Source organism: Fundulus heteroclitus, chromosome 4 (assembly GCF_011125445.2).
Source record: "Fundulus heteroclitus isolate FHET01 chromosome 4, MU-UCD_Fhet_4.1, whole genome shotgun sequence".
NCBI lineage: Eukaryota > Metazoa > Chordata > Actinopteri > Cyprinodontiformes > Fundulidae > Fundulus > Fundulus heteroclitus.
Window position 1 is genome coordinate 24,247,684 of NC_046364.1, and position 8,181 is coordinate 24,255,864.

An 8,181-nucleotide genomic window follows, 5' to 3' on the forward strand; every position below is an offset into this window, starting at 1 on the left:
GTGAAAAAAATCTGGAGAACTAACAATCTCTTAACCTGGCCAGCCAGATTGATAATGAGTGGTAGAAAACTTTCAGTGGGGACCTTTAACACTGTCAGAAAGATTATTCAACTCTAAATATTGGAACATGGAGTGCTTCTGCCATCCTGTAAAGAAGATATAACAACAAAGATTGAGGACTGAGAGATGCTTTCACTATGAACCTTTATCAATACTAAATGTTTATTGCAAGATGCACACATCCATATTAGCAAAAACATTTTTGCAATTAACTGAGAATTTATTAGGGGTTGCATGCACACATCATGGCTTCTTTTGATCACCAACATAATTTGCAATTTATATAGAGCCATTGCCACATCACCTGAGATAACTGAGAATGTTTAGGGTATAAATATATATCACAAATCCCATGTAATAGGAATATTTGTAGATGATGGTATTTGCTCTCTAGAATATCTAGAAAACTGATTAATCACCTAAAAAATGTTGGCTTTTCCCGCGGATACAAACTAAATGTGACAAAAACACCGATTTTGATGTTCAATCAAATACTATCTGGAACTTTAAATAAAAAAATATTTGAATTGCAATTTCAATGCCATGTTATATGTAAGGATAATGTTAACAAAAAAAAAATAGAAATTCTAATCAAGTATATACAATAATAGCTAATTGTATTAGGGTGAATCTCTCTCAAGAGATCTGGGGGGGGGGGGGGGATTGGAAGCTTATAAGCTTTGACCCTAGACTTTAGCTCTAGAATTAAAGCCATTAAACTCAGACTCAGACTCCCACTGACATGTGTGCAGTGGGAGTCTGCTGGAAAAGAAACAGCTCTAGGTGCTCAGCTAGCTAATCACACATTTTACCATTCGTTCCGCCGCTTCGTCCCACAGGCAGAAAGTGTGGGAATTGTAGGAAGGGTAAAATGTCCGCGGAGAGTCAGCGCGGAGTCCACGCAGCGCACAGTATGCGCACAGTACGCCCAAGTATGTGGGAGCCTTTAGGCAGCCCACGCCCGGAGTACGCGCTAGCAACAATTAACCTAGTAAGTTAATTCATAATAAAAGTTATGTTTATTTTGGCCTTGTGTTAGAAACAGGGCAGTGTAGTCCAACTACTCTGTCCTCCCAACAGAGACGGATAGCTCTCCCTCTCTGGAGAGGCGAGTGATATTGCACATTTGGCAAGAATATTTGGTGCACCTTATGGTCTGAAGTATACGGGAGATTAAAATTTGTATGGAATGGTAAAATATCTAGATTATAAATTGACAAATTACAATTAGAAAAAAAGGAGGCATGACATTACCTGATTTTAGAGCATATTATCATACAGCTCAAATGGCTTCCATAATATATGTGAGTACTAAACAATATGAAGGGAAATGGAAAAATATAGAACTATGAGTGCATTGGAGGGAACATTGGCGTATCATTGGCATTATATAAACTACTTAGACTACTTTTTAATTCGCTTCTCATAAAAAAAATAGATATATTATGCATTCATATTCAATAAATTACAATATAATTTTCTAAGAGTCTTGTTTTTCAGATTAGAAGTACCTTTAAAAAATATTGCCTTTCTGCCTGTACATACGTTTTTATCAAGCCTCTATTTCTGCATGGAAATGTTTGCTTTTTTATTGGTCTAATGCAAAATTCTAATCTTACATAATGTGTTTTTATTAGCTGGGTGAAAAATATTAATAATCATAATAATAATACATAATATTTGAAGGAGGCTTTTTTCTGCACTCATGGACACCGTACAATAATTCGCAAAAGAGATAAAATCACTTAAAAAGGCAGAGCAATGTACATCAGATGGATGAGAAATTAATAGCCTCTTAGAAATATATATTCTAATTTACTGAATATGACTGTAAGTATTCCAACATGAAGATGATACACATCACATTTGGCAACAGAATAAATAAATCCAACATTACCAACACATATTTATTCAGGATATTTGTTGTAAAAGAGCTTCACAATAGCTTACTTTTTAGGTTAGCTCAGTTATATCATCATTATCAGCTAAACTGAGGAGTTTAGAATTAAAGATGATGCCAACCTACCTCTTCATGCTGTAGAATTCTGGATGATTGTCTGTTAAAAAATTACAGAGCAAACCTGATGTGACAACACAAAGAAAAACAGTGCAGAGAGCAGGTAAAACTTATCAGCTCTGTAGGAAGTTAGTTGAAAACATGCACTTTATATCATTTTCATTTTGAGGAAAGAGGAAGCAGACAGACAGATAATCATCTGTGACCTCTGCTCTTTTTTCATGTCAAATTAATGAAAACAATTTATTATTACATACATTTTATAATTGATGTACACCCTTAGGATTATTTGTTTTGGAGTTTAAATATTTCACAAGAAAAAAGCAAGAGTGCAGGCTTTTTATGCAACGGAGAGAGTTTTGGTGAGAAGCCAGAAGTAGGGTTGAGATATAGATATAGTTGGAACTTTCAACTTCTAAGGACAGGACAATTTAACATAAATGAGATATGACTGTGATATTTGATTATTTCTAACATAGAGTTCTGTGTATACTGACAGCATTTCTGTATTTCATTTTATGTACAGAAATGAAGCTCAAAATGAATGTAGGCTGCTGCTGGAGCATTGATTCTCATATAGAACGGAGAACTGCTACTAATATCTAAGGCTTTAAGCAACTTGGTACATACCTGGGGAAATCCCAAACGTGTTGGCAATCTAAAATACAGAACGCCATCAAGACCCAGATCTACAGATAGTCGGACCCTTGCAGAAGCATCTGGCTGCAGTCAGCAATACTAGGACTCCATCAAATGTGGGCAGAGTCAAACATTTGATTGTACCACTAAATTAAAGTTTAACTCCAATCACGATCAAATTTAAATAGGCATGTAAAGATTACCATGTTTTTCAGACAATAAGGTACACTGAATTATAAGGCGCACTAAACACTCTTCCCAAGTGTGTAATATCAATCCGGCCCTTCACATACACGTCTCATTCCTGAAAGGGAGAGCTATCCATCCCAGTTGGGAGGACAGAGTAGTTGGACTACACTGCCCTGTTTTTAACATAAGGCCATAATAAACTTTACTTTTATATTTATTTAACTTAGGTTTATTGTTGCTAGTGCATATTCCAGGTGCGGGCTGCCTAAAGGCGCCCACATACTTGGGCGTACTGTGTGCATACTGTGAGCTTAGTGGACTCAACGCTGCCTCTCCATGGACGTTTTACCCTTCATAGTTGAACATACTATTGCCTAGATTTTGCCTGGGAAATTCCTACAATTGCCACAGTTTCTGCCAGGGGCAATAGCGGCGGAACGGATGTTAAAATGTGTGAATAACTGGCTGAGCACTGTTAATTTAATAGTACTGGCCTAATCCTGCTTAGCTCTGAAGGCCCATTTTTACCCCGGTTTAAGATTTGACAGTGAATTAGATAAAACATTGATCAGAGGTAAACATTGTAATATGCATATTTAATTCATTGGGATTCCAAGGAGACAGAATTTACATTACCATTTGTTGTATTCAGTACAAGCTGACTGGCTCATGGCGATGCAAAGATTCTGTCTAACTTTCACAACTCTGAACACATCTTTTTAAGGGTGAGACCCTCCTATCTCTTCAAGAGGGGGTGGTGATCTGTTCTTAAAACAAAGAGACCCTTATACTCTGCAAAGGGTCAAGCCAATTGACCTGTCCCCTGCCATAAAACCCATGTGTTATTCTGCCCAGCAACAGAGGAGAGACATACCTTAAGCCTGGGGGGGGGGGGGGGGGGGGGTTGTTTTATTATGCTCCATACAACTGCCTGATTAATATAACAACTAAGATATTTTCCTCAACAGCACCTACAGCAGTTTCTTTTCCAGCAGGCTCCCACCTGTCAGTGAGAACAGAGAGGTACAGTGATGCTGCGCATCCTTGCGACCGCCTGCTTGGAGAAGCTCGGTGTCTCAAGCTCGGTGTCACTTATAAAACATTTTGATGGAAAGACTTATTGCCTCCAAGAGGTTCATAGTGTGACATGTACCTGAATGCTCAGAGTATGCGTAGACCTCCGCGGAGTGAACTACACCTGAGTATGTAAGGGCCTTTGCATGACTTTTCAGACCCCTGTTCTATTGATTAATTTATTTTCAAAAACACAGCTTTTGTTTTCTTTATGTTATTGGGGACTTCATGTGAAAGCAATACTTGTTATGGTATTACTGGAGGAAGCTGTCCTTTACCTCTTCCCCAAGTGCTGTAGTTAGTGTCACTGACAGATGCAGCAGCCTCATCCTGCACACCCTGCAGATGGAGCAGAGACAACATGGGCTGAGGTTCATCATTTTGGCTCGACAAGTTGTTTCAACTTCAGATTTGACATCTGGTGGGTGAGGCTGCCATCTCCGGAGCGATCAGGTTGTCTTAATCAACCAGTTCAAAGCCACAGTGGCATTACCAGCAGAATCTGTGTATCACTGGCCCGAATTGTAGAAGAGACGCAGAGAAGGGACATCGGGCTCAGCCTCACTTGTTCTCAGAGACAAGGGGCTCTACAGTTCTTCCTTGGTAAGTTGATCTTCTTTCTTCTGTAGAGATTATGAGATTACAAAGACTGAAGTGCAAAGTTGGTTGCAATGGAAATTACAGATAAACTGACTCTGAAGGACGTATGCATTACAGATCTTCTCCACCAATGGAACGCTGATATCATACTGGAAACGCCCTGAATGGGTGGACACATGTTTGCTACTTAATGTAACTAACGAGGTTCTCTGGGACTGTTTTGCATTGCGTTATTAGGAGAACATAATTCTGTCTGTAGCATTCCTTTGCCTATTAGAATGAATATGGAAAAATTTAGTTATGGTTTGAAGAGTCTTTTTATTACTACAGTAGTCTACAATGCAAACGCCTCATTATCAGATAAAAGAGCCAGGGGATGCCGAAACCAGGCCATTACCTGAACCCTTCTATTTTCTGTCTTCTGCTCTATTTGACTGTCTTCTTTTTATGTGTTTTTGAAACCCTTGTGTGAGTTGCAAGACTTTTTCCTCCAACCAGAGTCCCCATTGATGTTGCAATAGGGTGCCGCCAACTCCAGTCAACAGGCTCTTCCTCATTCATTTTCCGTTCGAGTCATATATGACTGTTCCTCCAACAGCCTGCACTGAAAATGTTCAGATATGCTTCTCCCTTCAGCCTGTCTATGCATCAAAATTCTAATACATACACTTCATAAAAAAAAAAAATACTCATATTCTTTTATTTTATTTTGATAAATTAGTGCTTGAGCCTTTGATAAAGAGAAATAGAAAGACAGTTAATCCACCATACAGTTTTAAGTGCTTTTTTGTCATTGGCTATTTTCTAATGTCTGTAATGTAAATCGTGTAAAATGTTTAACTATCTTAGTTGCAACTTGTATGTAATGCATCAGAGAGTGAAAAAAGGTTCAAGAGTATTAGTAAGTTGGTACACAATAAAGCTTATATGATTTGGGTACTTATCAGTATGACAGTAATTTGACAAACAATATCCATAGTATAAAAAAATTATATCAAACCTAGATAACCAGCTAATCATCAGTGAAACTAAACTACAGCAACAAAGTTAGAAAATACTTGTGTCACAAATGTAAAACATACATAAACTACAACCAAAGCTGTTGGTAAAATTACAAGTAAATGCACAAGTATACTAAAAGCAGGGAGAAATAAATGATTGGCAACTTTATTATTTTAAGTATTTCATAAAACAATATTAATTTAATTCTTGTTGAAGAAATACTTTTAATTCGGCAAATGATAAACACATAACATAAATTCCAACTTATCTTTTAGAATAAATTTTTTAATACCTGGTTGTCTTCACATAATCCTAGTTCATTATGGCGGTGCTTGTACCACTAAGCAAATGTTCTTTTGTAATTATTACCAAAAGACATGTTGATAACAGGGAATGTACAATGCTTACCATAATAACACAAGTACATTTTCATTTATTACTTTGACAAGAGTTTATAAAGTTTCCCTATCAGCTCAGAAATCCTAAACGAGCTCCCTTTTTCAAACATTTGCAGTAATGCGTGTTGAGTAGATGACAAATAATCTACCAGAACAGTGGCTATGATATGTAAATACACAGTCCAACTATCTGAGTTGCATTTATAGCTTTGTGAAAGCCTGTGAGAAAGTGTATGGTTGACATTGTAAATAGCTAAATATCTAAATGTTAAAGATCCTCCTGCTTTTCATTTGTCCTATAGTGACACCTTGTGGTCATTTATGCTTAATGCAATTCTGCCATTTTGTCATGCCGCGCTTCCTGTTTCCTTCCAAGCACCACGAGACAGCGTGAGCTCCTGAAGGAATCAGAGGGAAAGCTTTAAACTAGCGCCCTTGGAGAGCGGAATGAGGTATAAATATACTTAAATGGGTTTTGTAATTAGAACTGTAATGTGTTTATTTAAGAAGAGAGGTTATATTGTTTTCATTTTTTCACATAAGTAAAACTGCACATGCTGCAGAGTTCAAGACACTGCATATACTTTATGAACATTACTCTCCTTTGTTTTATTTAAAGAAACATTTAATACATTCTTGTGTTTTATATTTGTTCTAACAAAGCTTTAAAGGCGTGTTGTGCAATTATACACTGTTTAAAGTTATTTAATGTTTATTAAATAACCCTCTGTCTGTTAAGTATTGTCTGGTGATGATCAGCTCTTAAGCTGATATCAAGACAATGGTTGAAAGGAAGGAATTCTGAGCACTATCGATCTTTTAACAGCAAAACCTGCACACACATAGAATAAAGGAGTGACAACTTGTTTTCAAGTTCAAAAATTTAATAACAGAAATAAAATGAACATCCAGAGAACATCACTATGTAATGCTGTCCATCTGAATTAACACAATATTTCGATTAACAAATCCTCTCTACTAGGCTAGTGAAACTTAACTAAACTACTAAGCAAAATGAAGATAAAAAGAAGCTAAGCTAAGGAACTATTTACATGCAAAAACAAACAAAAGACAAAACAAAAGTGGTTGATCAATATCAGATTGATTCAGTGAATCCTGGCTCACTGAAGATCTGATTCCAAAAAGCATGTAATGGAGTTAAAAAAACATTTGGCATGTGTTTCAACACAATGCAAAGCCCAAGTTAAACAAAACATTATTTGTTGAAATAATATTCTGAGGACCGGTTTGTCCTGTAAAATCATTTAATTCAGAATCGCTTGCCTTTGTTTATGCGATTCTACCTCCGGGCGCTAGGGGTTGTTGTAGCAAGTCGTGGCTAAGAGGTTACAACATAAAGTTATCAAAATTGCCTTTACCAACATTAATATTTGATAGTAATGCGGGGATAAGGCTCATAGCACCATTGAAGGATGGCGGAGCAGAACAGTTAGGCTTTGTGCTTTAAACAAACTCCTTATGAAATGTCTGAAACCGGATGTTAGCAAGGCTAATAGCATGTTAGCTATTAGCCTTGCTAATAGCTATTAGCCCCCCCCCCCCCCCCCCCCCCCACTCCCCCAGAGGAGTGCTGGTCGTCTGATGATGGAGGAGTGTGTGAAGAAGAGAAGCGAGAAGAGAGCCTGAAGCAGAGGTGGCTGTGACTTTTATCTGCAGGGAGTGGTCACAGCTGACCTCCTGCTGAGAGGGGAGGGCTGTCCTTGCTCTCTTTCTCTCTCCCTTGTTCAGAATTCAATCGAGATCAATTATTTATCATGGCGTTATTATGGCATAACAGGTGCATTTAATTAACATTTTACTGTGAATAATGTTTAAATGATTTATACTGGGTCAAACAGGACTAACAATCTTGCATATTTTCTGTTTGTGCTATAGTTTAATGGTATTTACTTTTTTTAACAAAGAAAGGATTAAACTGCACCCATTTGGAACTCCCTGCATCTGGTTCTGTTACTCCAAGAACCTCTGGCCAACTTCTGCACTGTGCAGTTACAATATTTTTTAACATAAAATGTCACATTTTAGTGAAATGCGTTATATTTTACTGTATGAAATAAATGCAAAAGTGGCCACTGACTGTCACTGTTGTTGTGTCCTTGGGCAAGACACTTCACCCACATTCCCTGCTGGCTGTGGTCAGAGGGACCAGAGGCGCCATTTTTTGGCACCTTCACCTCTGTC